Here is a 20,182-nt window from a genome sequence, read left to right as displayed (position 1 = left end):
TAATGAAAAAGCAAACGATCTAGCTAGAAAAGGAGCGAAAACTGCACTAACTGGACCTTAACCGTTCTGCTTCCCCAAATGGACCCCAACTTAAAGCGGAACTCAAGAACCTGGAAAACTCCATTCATAATCTGGAATGGGAATTCTCCAACGGTCTAAGACTCAGTCTTACTCGAAGAAATTTTCCAGATCTTCCCCTTCCCATAAATCTTCAATCTCTACAAGCCTGGATGTTAGATACTGCTAGAGGTAGAGATGCTAGAGATGGATCTAGAGCTAGAGATGCATCCAGGCTAGAAGCCTGGTTGCTAAATACTGCTAGAGATAGGAAAGTTAAGAACTCTCGAAAAAGATAGGAACTATTGTAAACAGGAAATTGTCATCCTATCCGATAGTCAAGCAGCACTAAACGCAATCATCTCAGTAACCATCAAGTCGAAGTTGGTCAAAGAATGCCTAGAGAAGCTTAACAAATTAGGCAAAGAAGATAAAGTCCTCCTACTCTGGGTGCCTGCTCACCAAGGGATAGAAGGCAATGAAAAAGCAAATGATCTAGCTAGGAAAGGAGCGAACACTCCACTAACTGGACCAGAACCGTTCCGTTTTCCAAACGGGAACCAACTGACAGCGGAACTGAAGAATCTGGAAGACTCCATCCGTAACTTGGAATGGGTGTCCTCCAACGGTCTAAGACACTCGAAAAAGTTCCTCAGAACTTACGACCGAGAAAAATCAAAAGTTTCCCTTGATTTAAGTAAAAACAATCTTCGGATTGTCACGGGGTTTCTAACAGGACACTGGTCTCCTCAACGAACACCTCAGTAGGCTGAAGCTGAGAAACAACGGCGAATGCAGATTCTGTGGGGAAAATGAGGAAACACCAGAATACGTTATCCCTGAGTGCGCCGAGAGGACGACCATTCGTGCCGTGAACTTTGGTACGGCTGATGTCGAGGATGGAGAGCTGGCCTCTGTGGAGCCGTCTCAGATACTGGCTTTTGTTAAAGCCCTGAGACTGTATGATGAGTTATAACTCGTTATAACTCAAGAAAGGGGAACACACTAACACACAATAGATCTGTAAGTTTGCGGTGATTAACTCCCCTCCTAAACATTCTACATTCTAGATACTGCTACAGCTTTAAGGTTGCTTCTCACTATACCTTCCATTTCCATCTCGTTTTGCCTGATGTTGGTCTTACTTTAGGCCTGTAGGTACTTGTTAGGTAGTTTTAAAGCCTTATCCAGACACTATGGCTATTTCATTGTTAAATCTTGGATGCCCCAGTGCGATTTGAACTTCATAAGACTTTGAAGATATTCGCTACACTGGTTGTTGTCGAAGAGACACCTCTAAATTATTGAAGGTTTGCGATACCAACTTAACATTATTAGTTCAGTCATTGGTGATCAAAAAAGGGGCCTGCTTGGAAAAAAGTCCGGAAGTTTTGAAACTTTGCAGGTATAGGTTTTGGGGTCCCTAACTAAAATCCATAAAATGCACATTTCCAGACTTGCCGCCGGCGCCGCCATCTTGCCAAGATGGCGCCCAAAATCGGTATTTTGTAAATATCTCGAAAACTATGCGTTTTTCGCAAAAACTTAAAGGGAGCAAAATTAAAAAGAATAAAATTTCCTATAAAAAGGTTATATGAAAATTTTCGTTGAAGTCAACCGTTTTGGCACAAAATCCCTGGAAATTTTACAATTTTGCGTAAAGTATGATATACATACATACTATAGTCGATTTTCCGAAACCAAATGTCGGTTAGTGTTCATTAAAACTAGTTTTAGTTTAGTTTCTTCAATTTTGTCATGAAACAGTGGCGTATCATTAATTTATGAATAATTAATTGTCGTGCTGGACAGCAATCATTGCGAAAACAAAAACAGGCATTACTCCAGTCACAACGTTGAAATATCCAGCTTCAAAATCCCTAGTGGCATTTTTATCCTGTAAATGCAAAACCAACAACTGTAGTAAAGCCTGCGGATGCAGAAAAGCAGGATTAAAATGTTCAATGATTTGTGCATACTGCAATGGGAAATCCTGTGACAACGTCACTGAAGTGTCACTCGACGAATACGATGAAGAGGGGTTGGACTTGCCTGTAGATATCCCTCTGGCGGCTGAAGATGAAGAGTTGGACGTATTGAGAGACCACCCTGATGAGCCCAGCACAGCAGACATGATCGACTTTGATATCAATGAGCCAGATTCGTCGGGCTTGTGCAGATAAGTTAAAGTTTTTAATTTACCTAGTGGAGTAGGCCTCCGGGGAGACCACGAAAAAAAAACGAGCCATGTACTTTACATCTTGGGTGGTGTGGAAACAAGTACACCCCAAGTAGCATCTATCTGACTTCGAACTATATCTGACCTGAAGCGACGTCACTGACGTCAGACTTGTGCAAATTTAGGTCGGGTGCTGGTGATACGACCTGTGACGTCGCTTTCCTATTAAAAGCGACGTCGTTGGATCCGAGTCGGTAAATCCAACGATCTGTCGACGTACAAAATAACAACGTACCATTTTTATTAATTTCCCAACGTCGTTCCCACGTTGGCTTGCACGACGTATACATATACTTGAACTAGCCCGACGTCTACCCGTTGTCCGAATAGGATACGTCTCACTGATAATCCCTAAAGTAACGTCCAATTATATTTTGTTGTATTTTATGTTCATATTTATAACCTAATTTACGTATCTCTATTTACGTCCGTAAGTACAACCCATTAAGTAGCATTTGCGACCTAATGAATATCATGAACATAACCTAATAAAAAGTTTTTGTAAACAAACTTATGCCTAAAAAAACACTAAAAAGGCATTTAGACATTCATCTACATTTTACAGAAAGAGGTCGAGGCCTCCACTCATAAATGATTTTTATCCGGAAGAGATGCTGCATTACACTGGTGCATCTTAATTTCATTTTTTAGCTTATGAAACCAGCAGACCCCATCCTCCTCCCACATGTGAGGTTAGGCTTAAAAAAGTGGCTGCCCATTTTTTTAAGGAGAAAACAATAACTAAAATATAGTTGCACAAATCCACAAATCACTGATACGCAAAGTGAGGTTACGTGGCGTACGTTGGAATTATATACGTCATAATACGATTGCCGGTCGTCCGGTTTGATGACTTCGGTCGTGTGAGACGACTAATGTTGGAGACCCGGTTGGAATTGGTATATTGGTAGATCATATTAAGTCGGACACAGAAATCCGCCATTCTTAACACGTATCCGATTGTCAATCGGATATGTGTAATATAATTCGACTAAATAATAAAATCTAGACTATACATAATATATCATATTTTAGGCACAATTGTAAAATTTCCAGGGATTTTGTGCCTAAACGGTTGACTTCAGCGAAAATTTTCATAAAACCTTTTTTATAGGAAATTTTATTCTCTTTGATTTTGCTCGCCTCAAATTTTCGCGAAAAACACGTAGTTTTCGAGATATTCACAAAATACCGATTTTGGGCGCCATCTTAGTAGGATGGCGGCGCCGGCGGCAAGTCTGGAAATGTGCATTTTATGGATTTTAGTTAGGGACCCCAAAACCTATAAACCTGCAAAGTTGCAAAACTTCCGGACTTTTTCCAAGCAAAAATCCCCAATGACTGAACTATATACTGAATATGTCTATGTAAACTCATACTCTTTTCATTCTCCATCTCTCTCTCTGTCTTTATTCCTACAAAAGGAATGTAGTGGTCAGGTGATGTGTGAGGTTCGTCTCCATAATTCCCTGTCTTGTGCTTCATGTACAAGCGTGTGCAGTGGCTTGTGGGTGATTTTTGATAGCTGGTCTATCCATCGGGAGGGCGAGCGGCCTCTTGGTCTTCTTCCCGGAACCTTGCCCTGTATAATGAGTTTTTCCATACAGTCAGTATCTCTCCTCATAACGTGACCGAAATATTTAAGTATACGTGACTGTATAGAAGTAGAGAGGCGTTCTGTGATGTTCAGTTCTTGGATTATGGATTCATTGGTTCGCCGGGCAGTCCAGGGAATTCTGAGCATTCGTCGCCAACAGTACATCTCAGTTGCGTCAATTTTTTTCATTTCTGACTGTCTCATCGTCCAGGACTCGGAGCCATACATTAATATAGGAAATATTAGGCAGTGAACAAGCCTTTTTTTTAAGTGTTTAGATATGTTTTTGTCTCGCCATATATTTGAGAGTTTGTAACGATCCCGTGTTGTTTATAAGTGACCCAAGATATATATATTGACTTACAACCTCAAAACGACCAATGCTCACTACATCAGGTTTGTTGTTGTTTTGCCTGTCGATAATCATAATTTTTGTTTTAGAGGGATTAATTTCAAGTCCAAGTTTCTCGCTATCGTCTTCAACCAATTTTAGAAGCTGCAGAACTCTTCCTCGTTTCCCGCTAGAAGGACCGTATCGTCTGCAAATCTGAGGTTGGTAATTTTGTGACCATTAATTGTTATCCCCCTTGCCAATGTTCCAATGCCCTTCTCATGATATATTCAGTATATATATATATATATATATATATATATATATATATATATATATATATATATATATATATATATAGAGATTTATTAAACCGCTTATACGAGCCCAAAAACTACGTTGCTTCATTGGGCTCAGACCCGATTTCGACATTTCAGGCCCGGGGTCGGGTCTGAGTACGATTTCAGTGGTTATCGTCTAGAACGGTTTCCCCACTTCCCCTGACCAAATTTCAGCTGGGCCTGAAAAAATGGTTTTATGTTTTTTATATACAATTGGGGGTACACCGGTATTGTCACGGGCGGCGCCACCTTCGACATTAGTATAAGTGTATAAGCCGATTGACGTTTAATAGATGTATTCAGACCCAAGAACCGGCAACACGGTAAACCAAACTATTAAAGGGAAACGAAGATATAGCCGTGTTATATTTGGTAGAAAACAAGATGCTCATACTCTAATTATAATATTAAGAAATTCAGACGAAAAAAATGAAAGTAAGTATTCTTTAAAAATTATTCCTACTAGTTTCATTTAAAAATATCAATAATTTACGGTCTAATCTTTTTTTTGAATTGCTGTCATCACCGGATTTGTAGAAGTAACTAAACTTTTATTGTCGAAACCGGTCGTTCGGCTAATAAATACTAGAAACAAAATTATTTCGATCGGCGGGTTAAAAATTGTACGAGTACCTAAAATTTATTTCGATGCTATGATTTCGTTGTAGAAGTACCTATTTTTTTTTCATTTAAATCGATCAGCGATCGTCGCGTTGCGCGTCGTGTCAAAGAATTGTAGGAGTAACTACAAAATTATTTCGATGCTGTGATTTCACTGTAGAAGTAAGTACCTAAAATTTTTTCGTCTAAATCCTAGAGTACCTAGAAATTTATTTCCATACTATGACTTCGTTGTATTTAAACATTATTTTCATTTAAATCGATCGTCGTATACCGGGTGCGTCTCAAAAGTGGCTCACCCCTACAACATTTTTTATTTTGTCAGATAAAAACGAGTTTTGGTATGTTAGTATATAACATAAATTAAGATTGATTGACGTATTCAATTGTTTTTGGTCACTTACTGTTTCACCGGAAATGACTACAACTTTTGATTTTTAAATGGCACCCCCGGTATGTTTTTACATTATTCGATAGAAAATCACACTGAATAGAATGGCATATCATAAATATGTCAATTTTTGACATTTTCACATATGATTTATTTGTAACATGCGGTTCATAATGACAATTTGACTCGAGTACCAAATTGTGGTACCAAATTATTCGTAGAAAAATGCTTTTTCCAAATATGCTAACGAGCCACCTTTGTTCCGTTTGAAAAAATTGAGATATGATTAAAAATTCGATTTTGATATCTTAACGGGCCCGGACAAGACACGAAAATCATTAGACTATCAAATCTATTTTTCCAAGGCTCCTTGATTAAAAATTAGTGTTTTTAACACATCCATGGCACTCTATAATAGATAGAAATTTAAAATACTATTTTTTTAAGCGAAAATGTCAAATGTTGACATATGATATATTATTCTATTCAGAGTGTCATTTTCTATCGAATAATGTAAAAACATACCGGGGGTGTCATTTAATAATCAAAAGTTGTAGTTATTCCCGGTGAAACTGGAAGTGACCAAAAACAATTGAATACGTAAATCAATTCCAATTTATGTCATATACTAACATACCAAATCTCGTTTTTTTATCCAAAAAAAATAAATAAAAAAGATATAGCGGTGGACCACTTTTGAGACGCATCCGCCAATAGAATTACTGGAAATCTATTCAAGGTCGTTACGCCGTTACGCCGATAGGCCGTTTTTAGGATAGTGTGGATGCACCCTCAATAGAATGACATATCATAATATGTCAATTTTTTTACATTTTCGCATATGGTTTATTTGAAATTGTAACATGCGGTTCATAATGACAATTTGACTCGAAATACCATGTGTGTGGTACCAAATTATTCGTAAAAAATGCTTTTTCCAAATATGCTAACGAGCCTCCCTTGTTCCGTTTGGAAAAATTGAGATATGATTAAAAATACGATTTGGGCATCTTATAAGAACGGGCCCGGACAAGACACGAAAATCATTAGATTATCAAATCTATTTTTCCAAGGCTCCTTGATTAAAAATTAGTGTTTTTAACACAGCCATGACACTCTAAATTGAAATTTAAAATAGAATTTTTTTAAAGCGAGAATGTCAAAAGTTGACATATGATATGTCATTCGATTCAGAGTGTCATTTTCTATCAAATAATGCAAAAAAATACCGGGGGTGTCATTTAAAAATCAAAAGTTGTAGTCATTTCCGGTGAAACAGGAAGTGACCCAAAACAATTGAATACGTCAATAATTCCTAATTTATGTCATATACTTACATACCAAATCTCGTTTTTTATCTAAAAAAAAATTAAAAAGTTATAGCGGTGAGCCACTTTTGAGACGCACCCGGTATAAAATGACAGCAATATTCATTTCATGCCACCGCTGACGCCGTTTTTTTTTTCGATATGGTAGTTAATCAGTACAATAATTAATTTTATTACATTACTACGTTCACTAAGATCTAAAATAGTAATTTTAGTGTAACAAAAATGTTGATTGCTACAGTAATACCGTGGTAATACTGTGGTAATACGTTGTATATTCAGTTTACGGTTGAATGCTATCTACCAACACCATATAAATATGACAAACACGTTCTATGGTTGCATCTCTATAATATGTTCTATCTTCTATCTATGTTTACTTACTATGTATTCGAAAACTTAATTTGAGTAATATATGGTAGTATAATATTATTAATATTAATATTTATTAATCGCAATATGAATGAGAATAGTGCTTTCTTTTAATCACAATTCTAATAAATTGAACATGAAAGTATGTTTCTCAGAAAAGTAGGTGGTTCCCAGACTATACAAATAGGGAATTCCCAGAAGTTCATGCTTTTAAACCTACACTTTTTTTACTACTTTACTGCTATACGAATTTTATTTAAATTTAAATGATTACATTACACTTTTAAACATTTTGCTTACAGTTTTATCCAAACTCAACTCGCCAGATTAGACTTTAAATTATTTATATTTTGTGACGGGGATTCGTTACAATTATTTTGTTGGGTGTCGAACCATAAACTTTATGATAAAACTCGAAGAATTTCAACAAAACACTTTAATTAAACTTTACGTTTCCGTGACAAATCAAATCATATGTTTTTTCTACCTACTGTCCCTCGATCTTTTTTATAATGGACTCGTCCAAGCGGTCCGAGAGGGGCCCTATAATAATAATAGTTCTCTGTTACAATTTTTAAATAAAACTTGTAGAAACAATCTTAAAGAATACTTACTACCTATTTTGATTTTTTTCGTCTGAATCTCTTAATATTCTAAATGAATACACTTTACTTATTAGATAAGTATACACATGGCATATATATGATTCCAAAAAACGGCGTCAAATTACCTTTGAAATGACAAACGTCAATGTCGCAATCGATCGTCGTGTCAAAAAATTGTACGAATATCTAAAAATTTATTTCGATGCTATGATTTCGTTGTAGAAGTAGCTAAACTTTTTTTTCTTTTAAAGTATAAAGATAATAAACGGCGTTCCATCATCCCTTAGTAAACACTTACAAAATCTACTAAACGAAATTGATAATGCATTGTAACTTGATTATGCTTATTACAAAGAAATTTAATTTTTAAAGAAATGTCATATAAAAACGCTTTCGTACAGATGCGATTATTAAAGATTTATAAGACAGAATATATCTAATACTAACAATAAGTACAATAATATTCACTATAGCAGAAATGCACCGTTTTTACTTCTGCACTGTGATCAATTACCGCGTCAAAAGGTCCGTTCGTCTAATTCTAATATAAATATTTGAGAATTAAAAGCGGCAACGTCGTGGGTCTGGCGAAAACGAATAAACGTCTATTTTTTATACAAATGGGACAAATTAAACGGTCCAGCATCAGGGCCTGAAGGCATCGCTTGAACATTTTTCGTCCGATATACCCCGGGTCTGACGGCCTATCTTAAACGTACCGGGTCTGACTCGTCGACTTAATAAATATATATATATATATATATATATATATATATATATATATATATATATATATATATTGAATAACTGAGGAGATAGTATGCACCCCTGCCTAACACCACAGGTAGGCTGGAAGTCTTCCGAAATAACGCCATTGATGGTAATTCTACTTTTGGTATTTACATAGAGATTCTGGATCAATGAAATCAAATGAAGTGACACGCCCATTTCTTTAAGAACCATCCATAGTTTTGACCATTTGACTTTGTCAAAAGCTTTTCGATAGTCTATGAAAGAAATATAGAGAGGATTGTTAAATTCTCGGGCCTTTTCGATAATCTGACGGACATCCAAAATTTGTTCACGTGTTCCTCGACCTCTTGTGAATCCTGCTTGCTCTGGAGGGATTTGTGGTTGAATATACGGTTTTAACCTTTCGTTAATGATATAAAGAAGAATCTTACTGGCATGTGAAATTAGCGCAATGGTACGAAAGTTGTCGCATTTGGCTGGAGATTTCTTTTTGTGGATGGTTATTATGGAACAATCGGTCCAATCTAATGGTCATTGGTGAGTATGCCATATCATATTACATAACTTGTGCAAGATGTCCACACCAAAATCTCCCGACGCTTGGAGCATTTCGGCCGTGATGTGATCTGGTCCCGGGGCTTTATGATGTTTTAGGTTTTTTATAGCTGCTTCAATTTCCGATCTCAGTACGTCTGGTTCTTCATTAATTATATCACTGTGGAAAGAGCAACTAGGCTGAGGATCTTTTTCTTTATACAGTGTTCCGCAGTATGTTCGCCATCGTTCCACTATTTCGTTAATTTCGGTTTTAAGTTGTCCTCAATCGTCTTCTATTGCCCATGTTTTTGGCTTGAATTCTCTTGTGAGGTACTTTATCTTTTTAAATAGGTCCCCTGGTTGATTTGTGAAAGCGTGAGATTCTATTTCCTGGCATATTTTTTCATAGTAGTTGTTCTTGTCGATGGTGCAACTGTGTTTGATCTCTGTATTTATTTTTCTATATTTATCTTTTTCATTCTTTCATTTTTTTTTCATTCTCCATAGCTCTCCATTTATGTTGTTAAGTAGCTACATGAATCGAAAGCGATTGCAGCTTCAATGGTTTGTGATCATCACCTGATCGACGAGCAAAAAAGTTAATCGGTATAATACCGCTATTAACATCGTCTAACTGCCGAATAACTACTAGAATAGAGAGCGGCGTACCACCGTCTCGCCGTTTAGTAGCGCGCTTTTATTCGTTGGAGACGCAAGTACTACCGGCAAAAATCAAAGACGACCGGTGTTAACCTGCGCCGCAGAAAGAAAGTGAAGGTACTGCTTACCGCACTCTAATCCTTATCTCCGGCATCGTCGATGGATGTGCTTTTTTATTTTTTCACCGGATGAAGACGAGAAGAAAGTAAATTCGGTTGTTTAGTCGCGTGTTGATGAGAGGCGGTGCTTTCGATATAGGCAAGTGCATTTCGCTGAGAGAAAGCTCGCGAGTGGTTTATTTTGATTTGAACTGCTAAATATTTTTTAAGGTAAGTGTTGTATTAAAAGACATATATCAATTCACTATTTTTTACCAGTAACATGAATTCATCTGTAAATATTTTAAATACAGGGTGTTTCTTAATGGCATGATAATATTCTTTTGAGTTTTAATCATCTGCTGATGATGCTAACTAACATGGTTAGCGAAACTCTTGATCCAAAAGTCCCGCGTCCCCACGCAAAGCCCTAATGTCTCGATTTTTATTTGTTTTATAGCCAAGTTTTTATCTATACTAATATATAAAATCCTTAAGTGACTGACATACTGATTAATCATGATCCTGCAGAAACCACTCAACGTAAGAAGCTCAATTTTGGCATACAGGTTGATTCTAGGGTGTAGAGGTTCGATAAGAAGGGACTTTTCGAAATTCCAGTTCCAAGAGGGTGAAACCACCCCTCAAATATTACAATATTTTTTTATTTAAAAAACGGTCAAGTTTCCGAAAAAACGCTTAAACACGTATATTTTATTGTTTTTTTTATTATTTTATTTGTTTTTTTACATATTTTAAGATTTTTTAAAAATGTATACGGGGTGTTTTGAAAAATCTGGTCATTGATTAATCACGATCCTGCTTAAAGCGCTTGACGTAAAAAGCTGATTTTTGAAAAACAGATTGACTTTAGGGTGTAGGGGTTCGATAAGAAGGGATTTTTCGAAACTCGAATTCTAAGGGGGTGAAACTATCCCTCAAATATTAAAATATTTTTTATTTAAAAACCGGTGAGTTTTTGCGAAAAATTCTTAAACATATATATTTTATTTTGTTGTTTTACATATTTTAAGATTTTTTATAAATTTATACAGGGTGTTTCATAAAATATGACCATTGAGTAATCACGATTCTGCTTAAACTGCTTGACGTTTAAAGCTGATTTTTGGCAAACGGATTGACCGTGGGGTGTAGAGGTTCGATAAGGAGGGGTTTCTCGAATCTCAAATTCCAAGAGGGTGAAAACGCCCTTCAAATATTACAATATTTGTTATTTAAAAAACGGTTAGTCTTTCGGGAAAACGCTTGGACAAGCATACTTTATTTGGTTTTTTTACATATTTTGAATTTTTTTAAAAAATCATACAGGGTGTTCCAAAAAGTTGGGTAATTTCTTAACCACGATTCTGCTTAAACTGCTTGACGTAAAAAGCTTATTTTTGGCAAACGGATTTTTCGAAAGTCAAATCCCAACGAGATGAAACTACCCCTCAGATATTACCAAGTTATATAATAATATCGCCATATTGTTTTGTCTCATGCTGACATAAATGTGAGAAAATTTTATCCAGTTTGTATGTTAATAGAAATTCTTGCTTTGCTTTATCATCACCATTACAAATGATTAATTCGTCGCGAACGAAGTCGCTGGTACACGCTAGTTAAACAATAAAATTGTAAAATTTATTATTAAAATTACATGTTTATTAATTTCTTGAATTTAAAAACAGTTCTTTTCCACGAATTAATTAAAATCTTAAAAAATTTTAGAAATAAAAGAAGCAGATTCTAATCAATAATGAATATTCGATAATAAAAACTTGCGTAAAGGAAATTTGCCAAAAAGGATATAAAAATTATAGATTAGAAGTATTTTTAAAGCTGGAATAAATTATATGCCTTCATGGTTTAAGGGGTTGTTATTTATATATTTTCACGTATGATGTTGAAGTAGACAGACGCTAGAAACATGTTTAGAACGGAATTTCAAATCTCATTTAATATATATCTCATAGAAGAATTTTTGGATTTTATTAAAAATGGCAAAGCTCTTATTATTACAGCAACAAAACTAATAAAAAATATTCATAACAGTTGGGGGTTGAAACTTTTTTTTACGTTTACTTATATTTTTTAAATATTTTGAAGAGTAATAACTTTTCGTCCGTACCTGTATAAAACAACTGAGTAAAAAAATATATATTTACGACGTTTTTTACGTAAAAAAAGTCTCTTGGTAAAAATCGCTACGAGTATTGGTTTTCGAGATATTTGGAATCGAAATTATCAATACCTGTCATCATTGACATAAATTAAACTAATGTTGACTAAATAGTTATTACACTGAAATCATAAATTTGAAAATTTTTGTGTCAAAAGTTCCACAGAAACTGTTTTATCATCATTTTTTGCAGAAAAATTTATGATTAATTTAAAAAAATAAAAATCTCCCAAATTTATTATTTCATTGAAATAATTATCCATTCAACGTGTTTATTTTTCGTCAATAATGACATGTATTGACTATTTCCATTCTAAATATCTTGAGAATGGTTACTCGTAGCGATTTTTACAAAGAGGTATTTTTTACGTAAAAAGTCACAGAGATGTATATTTTTTCCCTCGGTAGATTTATACAGGTACGGACAAAAAGTTATTAAGCTTCAAAACAGTTAAAACACATGTAGGTGGCGCCCTCTTCTAGCAGGAGTCATATTGACATCAAAATCAAATTTCTCATGTCAAAAAACTTCTAGACACCAATTTTCATCCAAATATTGACGTTACTTCAGAAATTATTTCGAAAAAATCGGAATAAAAATGAAATTGTATCTCTGTTTTTACTTTTATTATTTATTATTTATTTTTATCTGCAAAATATGCTGCCGAAGTTTCCGGAATACAGTTCGGACCACCCTGTATAATGCGTTTGAATGTATTGTAGTAAAAGTTAAATAAGTAAATGTTAAGTAAATGTTTTATATTGCTGTTATAACAGCAACAGGTTTTAACTACAACTATTTTCCTCATTGGTCTTACGATCTTTAGATCTTTTAGTTTTAATCTACTGATGATTGTTGATACGTGTTTTGGTTGGTCCAGATTCCGGAGTAGGATTTGGTGATGATTTCTCGACCAAAATTTCTCGAGTTTCTCTAGAAATTTTGAAATGTTTAATAAAACACGATACTATTTTTAAATTTTTGCTTTATTACAAATTAGAATGATAAGTGAGTCAATTAAATAAAATAGTGAATGTTTAGTTAACATAAATTGAACTTATTAAGTAACAAATCCATCAACAAACAATAAATTAAACAAACTGTACCCGACTGGTTTATATAAAGAGTAAATAGTAGGGTAGTACTATGGTAGTACTTCACTTTTTAATAATTATTGAGTCGCTACAACAGCCTTTAATTGAACAAAAAATAAGTATAAATTAATTCAACAAAATTATTAGTAACATTATTATATATAGAACTAATTATAAAAATCAAAATCTTTTTAAAACGTAAAGAGTATTTATTTAAATAATATAAAGAACTAATAATAACGGATATGCTTATTACAGGGAAAGAAGTAGAACCAAATAATAATGATTTGGACACGGTGAATTTTTCAATTTTACAGTTCAAAATAGCGAAATTATATTTCGTAAATTTGATAGGCAAATTAAATAGATGAGGAAAATTGATTTGATCGCTGATAAAATTCTTCAAAAAAGAAGTAAGAGAAAATGGAGTAAAAAATTAATTTAAAAAATTAGAGATTATAGTAACTGTTTTCCTCACTACTGTTACGTATTTAATTAATGGAACAAACTTAATTTTTTTTCTGTTGACAAACACACAACAGCTTCTTGTGAACAGGGGCGCAACTAGACATATACTTTTAGGGGGGCTCAAGTCTTTTGGGGGGGCTTAGGTCACTGTAAGACACTATTGATGTGAGGTTGAAACCAATTTTATACGAGACGCACTGGTCATCTGGGGGGGCTAAACCCCCCCTGACCCCCTCTAGTTGCGCCTCTGCTTGTGAATCAATTTTTGCTTCATGATATTTATGAGTATATTACGCTGTATCGTTCGGGTCGCTCTCAGGGATCGGGTAAAGCGGGTGTGTGGCCGAAGGAAATATATATTATATTTCAGAAATCTGCCTAAGGTTTAGTCCGATCCTGTCGTGTTAAGCTACACTCAAAATTCCAAACCCACGTGCTTTGATTAAGGCTGTATTAAGGTTTGCAGGGTTACAGCATTTGCCATAAAATAGCGAGCAATTTGTTGCAAAACCATATAAATTATATATCACTGTAATCAAAAAACTTCAATCTATTTCCGTATTGTAACGGAATTTTAAATTATGTCTTTGTTTTCGAGAAAATTTAGTCCAAACATAAGAAATATTTTGTTGATGTTTGACCATCAATATCTTAAAAATAAAGAAGTTGTCTAAAAATGTGCTACAATACGAATATACTTAGCATACCTAATCCTTTATCTCTAATTTCCTTCTTCATTTGTGATAAAAATACCTAGCCGATTTTACATAAAACGTTAAATGCCGAACGCTTATTTTGTTACTTTTTCGGACTAGTGAAATGGACTCTTAACCGGCCCTGGTTCTAGGGGAGTGGGGGGGGGGGTAAGAGTGGGCAAACAGGGGAACCTGCCCAGAATGGTAGTTTTGGAGGTGCCAAAATCGTAATATGATATGTACGGTTGAAAATAAAATCAAAGAAGTCATTTGATTTTAAATCGCCGATTTAGATTTTGAACACATCCTAAGGGTTCATCTGCGTTTAACAATGAGTCAGGAATCTGGTCTATCTGGCCTCGCGATCCTAGTCATTGAAAATAAAACTGCCTTTGAGATCGATTCTGATGAGCTAATAGATTCTTTCGCAGGAAAGAAAGCACGCTGTTTAAAAGTTGTAGCAAGTTTGGGAAGAGAAAAATCAAGTTGACTCTGGAGACACTACCGTGTGTTGCTGGATGCTGAGGCCTCAAGATTGTAAATGTCTTGATTGTCTGTCACCTTTTCTTTTAAAATACCGGATCTACACATCGATCGCGGCGCGGAGGGGTGAACTGCTCCAATATGTTTTAACCCTTATAATTATAATATAATATATAACCCTTATAATAATTGATCTATTTAACATGATGATGAATACATTTTTATATTATTAAAGAATGGATTTTTGATATGACAAATAAATCTGAATATTCTGGAATATACAGGGTTGTTCACCACATACGACACGGAGTATTGTAGCTAAACGATGAGATTTTTACAAATTGTAAGTTTGGGGTTCGTTGAAGGACTATTAGAGCTACAATTTAAAAATATTTTTACAATATACAGAGTGTCCCAAATAAATAAAAAATATCAAAGTTGTATTTTTTTAAATGGAACACCCTGTATATTATTACATTTTTAGTTTCTACGATTAAAATAAAAAATTTGATTAAGGTTTATTATACCTAAACCTTACCGTTTTTGAAATATTTTCAATTTTGTGAAATTGCAGTAAAAATTTTAAAGCTTCATTTCTCCAAGGGTATCAATGTTTTTAATACTAAATATTTAATGAAGTTCATTTATTGATCAGTTATTGTGTTGCAATAATAAAAATAATACTACCTTATACAGAGTGTCTAAAAATTTATTTTAAATAATTATTAGCTTCAAACGGCAATAACTTCTTTAATTTAAATGGAATGCCCTGTATATTTTAGGAGAATCAGATGCACAATTAAATTGTCTATCAAATTGTATTATACCATTTTTTACCTATCCCTTCAAGTTTTCGTAGAAAATGCATTTTCTTATAATTTAGACCTCATTTATCAATATATCCATGGAATATTGACATTTTAGATTGTTTTTAAAGCAACAAATGTACAAAATGTACAGATTAGTAATATTATCGTTTTTAGCAAAACGATAATATTACTAGCCCATTTGTATGCAAAAAGAAAACTATTTAAATCTTTATAAAAGAGTATACCATTAATTAAATATAACACCATTATTTACGCCCATATACTAATTAATGACATACTTAATTGTGTTCGTTAATAAATTATTAGAAATAAATGTGGATTTTTGAGTCAGAAATCAATATAATAATAAGTTATCAAATTAAAGTCTTTGTTGTTATAAATAAGCATTTATTAAAAAATGAAATATCATTTTTAAGGTGTTACTTTTATCACACTGTCTAATGCCCATACAAAATTCAGTTTTTAGTATTTGGAGCAATTATTATTAATCAACGCAAACAGTCAGTTAATGTAGTTTGAATACTGGAATCATATTAATTGGTCCTCTTTAACAAATATTTAAACAGTTTTTTTTATTTTTTAATGAAATAAACGAATTATATCGACAATATTAGTATCTGTACTCTTTAAAAATTTGGTCCATCTTTAAAAATAATCTAAAATGTGAATAGTCCATGGGTATATTGATAAATAAGTTCTAAATTACAAGAAAATACATTTTCTACGGAAACTTAAAGAGATAGGTAAAAAATAGTATAATATAATTTGATAGACAATTAAATTGTGCATCTGATTCTCGTAAAATATACAGGGTGTTCCATTTAAATTAAACAAGTTATTGCCGTTTGAAGCTAATACTTATTTAAAATAAATTTTTAGACACTCTGTATAAGGTAGTATTATTTTTATTATTGCAACACAATAACTGATCAGTAAATAAACTTCAGTAAATATTTAGTATTAAAAACTTTGATACCCTTTGGAGAAATGAAGCCTTAAAATTTTTACTGCAATTTCACAAAATTGAAAATATTTCAAAAACGGTAAGGTTTAAGTATAATAAATCTCAATCAAATTTACCTTTATTTTAATCGTAGAAACTAAAAATGTAATAATATACAGGGTGTTCCATTTAAAAAAATACAACTTTGATATTTTTTACTTATTTGGGACACTCTGTATCTTGTAAAATTATTTTTAAATTGTACCTCTAATAGTCCTTCATCGAACCCAAAACTTACAATTTGTAAAAATCTCATCGTTTAGCTACAATACTCCGTGTCGTATGTGGTGAACAACCCTATATATATGAAATTTAACATCACAAGAATTGTTTGGCTTTTGAAAAGTTTATATTTGTTTTTAATAAAGAAATACCAAAACCTACCTGTTATGTATCTACTGTACGAGACAACTCATTTCATTTTATATACGCACAAATAAATCATTGAACCTTTCTTGAAAATAAATACCCATCATAAATTTCTTAAGGTACAAGTGAGTTAATTATATAACTTTTATATATGGAAAGACAACATTGCGTAAAGCCTGCAGATCTACTTTCGAACTTGTAGACGGAACCCACCAATTTTTGGTTCATATATTCGAGCCGAAACACCTCAAGTAACTGTAACCGTTAGTAGATATGTTGGAGGCATATGCCGAATTCGGTCTATGTCCGAAATAATTAAACATATGGCGATTATAATTAAATATACCTACCTATATCCACAAAGTTACGCGGAAGAGTTTTGATTGCATTGGTTTCAACTTCTATGCGGAGGGTGTTAATCTTTTGTTGTTATATTATACTAAAAAATAATTAACCTCCTTCGCAAAGAAGTTATATAAAGACAGTTTTTTTTTCTAAAGCCTGTCATTTTTGACATATGACACAAACATATGTTTTTTAAAATGGAAACCATAGTTGGCCATGACTCCAAAAAAGCGCCATTTTTTAAGCTTTTCAGCGATATAATGGGAACAAGTTCAATCGTCTTTGCTCTCAGAGATGGGAAAATGTCACATTCAAACTTTGTAAATTAAAATAAACAAAAATTGTAGATATGATTTTTTCAAATGAAGAAAGGGGCGTGTAGGATTATTGGTTCAACTTTTCACTCTCCCCAACATAATGAAAGAAATGTTAAAAATTATTTATATCATGATTATGCAAACTCAGGGATAGGAAGAGATGGACCAATTGCATGGGTCTTCTCGATCCTGTAACCTGATCTATCCATTTTAGATTTTTTTATGCGGAAGTAATAATTCCGCATAATTTACTTACTTTATACTCGAAAAGGCGGTAAGGGAGAAGTTTATTAAAGTCGACTGGCCGTTCTGTGGGAAAAGCTTGTAATTCAGTTTTAAAAAGATGCATGTACTCAAAAACATTTATGTACTCAAAACAATGGCGGTTTTTTTGAACATATGCTAAAATAACTTAAAGTGTATGTAGTATGTAGTGATATTATTTTTTTAAATTTTAGTTTGTGTAATGTAAATTGTAAAGAACCATTAATTTAATAAAATATTCTATCTTTTATAAGTTATCAATCATAACAGAATAAGAATACCTTACCAACTAAGTGAAATAAGTCAAGAAAGATAAGAATTGGCTATAACTCGGTAATTTTTCGAAAAAAAAAATTAAAAAAACATATGCTTGTGTCATATGTCAAAAATGACAGGCTTTAGAAAAAATCGGAGAACACAAACTCATTAGGGATGTTATTATCTAAACTTTTATCTGAAAACTTTTTGTCTAAAATAGATTATAATGGAATTAGGGACAATTTAAAAAAAAGCCGAAATTTGTCTTTTTCCGAAATATCTAGTAATCCATGAAATTTTTCAAAAATCTGAAAGGCGCATATTTATGACCCCACAAAACTGCAATTCTTTCTCCATTTAACCGAATTTCCATTAGTTTCCGAGATACCCATAGAGAACACCGTAGAAAACTCACCCTGTATAAATAAAACTATATAAGTCTTTTATAAAGACTTAATTCGTTTTAATGATTTAAGTCTTTTCTAAAAAGACTTAAATCTTTTTCTATTTCGGAATAAAGATTTAAATCACACCTAACTAAACCAAATCATTTTAAAAAAGACTTAAATTTTAAGTCTTAAGTCAGCTTTCGAAAAATGACTTAAAATTAAAAGACTTCAATGAAATCAAAAAAAGCCTTAAGTTTTCTCTGAGGCTGCAGCTCTGTATTATGTGTTATAAATAAAACTATATATTATCTTGGAATAGCGAACAATTAGCAAATTTCCTAATCCCTATGTCGAAAGCACAGTTTCCTTTTAAAAACGAATTAATCTATAAATAATTGCAAATAATAAGAATGCAATCAGGCTAAGCAATAAAACCTTGACAGTGTTAATTTGCTGTATAAAAAAAACAGATTAAATTAGTCAGTATTCGAGTAAAATTGCTATTGTAGGCAAAAGTGACAAGGTTTAGTATGTAATTTTGATTTCTTTTTAATAAAACAATAAAACGTGAGAATTACATGTTTTCTTTTACTTTTACTTTCAGTAAACAATTTAAAGCAGCTTTTTTAACTGATATAATTATTTTGAAATTACTAATACACCTGATTTAAAATAATAATAACATATCAAAAACATATAAAACTTTAAGTACTAAGTTATAGACTCAATTATAATTAAATATTACATAACTAGTGATACTATTTCTGTCATAAAATGAAAGATTCATCAAATTAACTCAAACACAGACTTAAACAACGAATAGTCTATAGCCCCTTATAATACCTAATTTAAATTTTACCACTTCAAACCAAATGGTTGTTAATCTTTAGGGCTCATTATTCTGCTTAATGGAATAAATTAGCATGATATTTTTTAGAAACATATTGGCTTCTTGGAAACCAGTAGATTGGATTAGATTTTTGAGGTGGCATAGGTTACGTCCCACTGAGACATGTTCAGATCTATTGTGGACTTTTTTTGACCTCCAGGTTAGATTCCCCAGGATAGGACTTCCTTTTCAAAAAGTCTAATAACTTAGAGACTAAACCCTCCATAAAAAATTTCTATATAGTCAAGGGCCAATTTGTCAAAATACATAGTTCGCTTGCAATTTCGTGAGGCAATGTTGTGAGATACCTTAAAATTTTCAGAGTATCATCAGAGTGCCTAAACCGACGAGTAGCGACAGTCCCGTTTTCAATTTTCTTTGCGGCTGCGCGAAATAGGTAGGTTATCTGTCATACGAAGAAGCGAAGTTGCCACTGTTGCCATTTATCAAATATCTCTATATACTTTATTTCAAGTATACCTCAGGTCACTTTTAATCGTTTTTTTCCTCATGTACTTTTAATCGTTTTTTTAATTATTTATTACTAGTAAGATATTTTATACACTCAAATTTAGAAATAAGGATAAAACAAAACAAAAAAGATATGTATAAAACTTTATAATTAATTCCACTTCAAATTGTGAGCAGTGTATACCATGTTTATA

The 20,182-nt window shown here is 33.0% G+C and overlaps 1 protein-coding gene across 3 annotated transcripts in view; it reads left to right on the top strand.

Moving 5' to 3' along the window:
• LOC115884532 overlaps positions 1-20,182 on the top strand; it is a 125,267-nt gene that overhangs the window by 10,985 nt on the left and 94,100 nt on the right. For 2 of the 3 annotated variants that reach the window (XM_030903170.1, XM_030903138.1), the window contains exon 1: positions 9,864-10,161. The exons of the other annotated variant lie outside the window; for it this stretch is intronic. The gene's annotated coding sequence lies outside the window, so the exon portion shown is untranslated. Of the gene's footprint in view, positions 1-9,863; positions 10,162-20,182 lie in introns of those variants that run through there. 3 annotated transcript variants of the gene reach the window in all.

The sequence above is a fragment of the Sitophilus oryzae genome, unplaced genomic scaffold (assembly GCF_002938485.1).
Source record: "Sitophilus oryzae breed Bouriz unplaced genomic scaffold, Soryzae_2.0 scaffold_111_pilon_pilon, whole genome shotgun sequence".
NCBI classification, from domain to species: domain Eukaryota; kingdom Metazoa; phylum Arthropoda; class Insecta; order Coleoptera; family Curculionidae; genus Sitophilus; species Sitophilus oryzae.
This window is presented reverse-complemented; position numbering and strand designations above follow the sequence as displayed.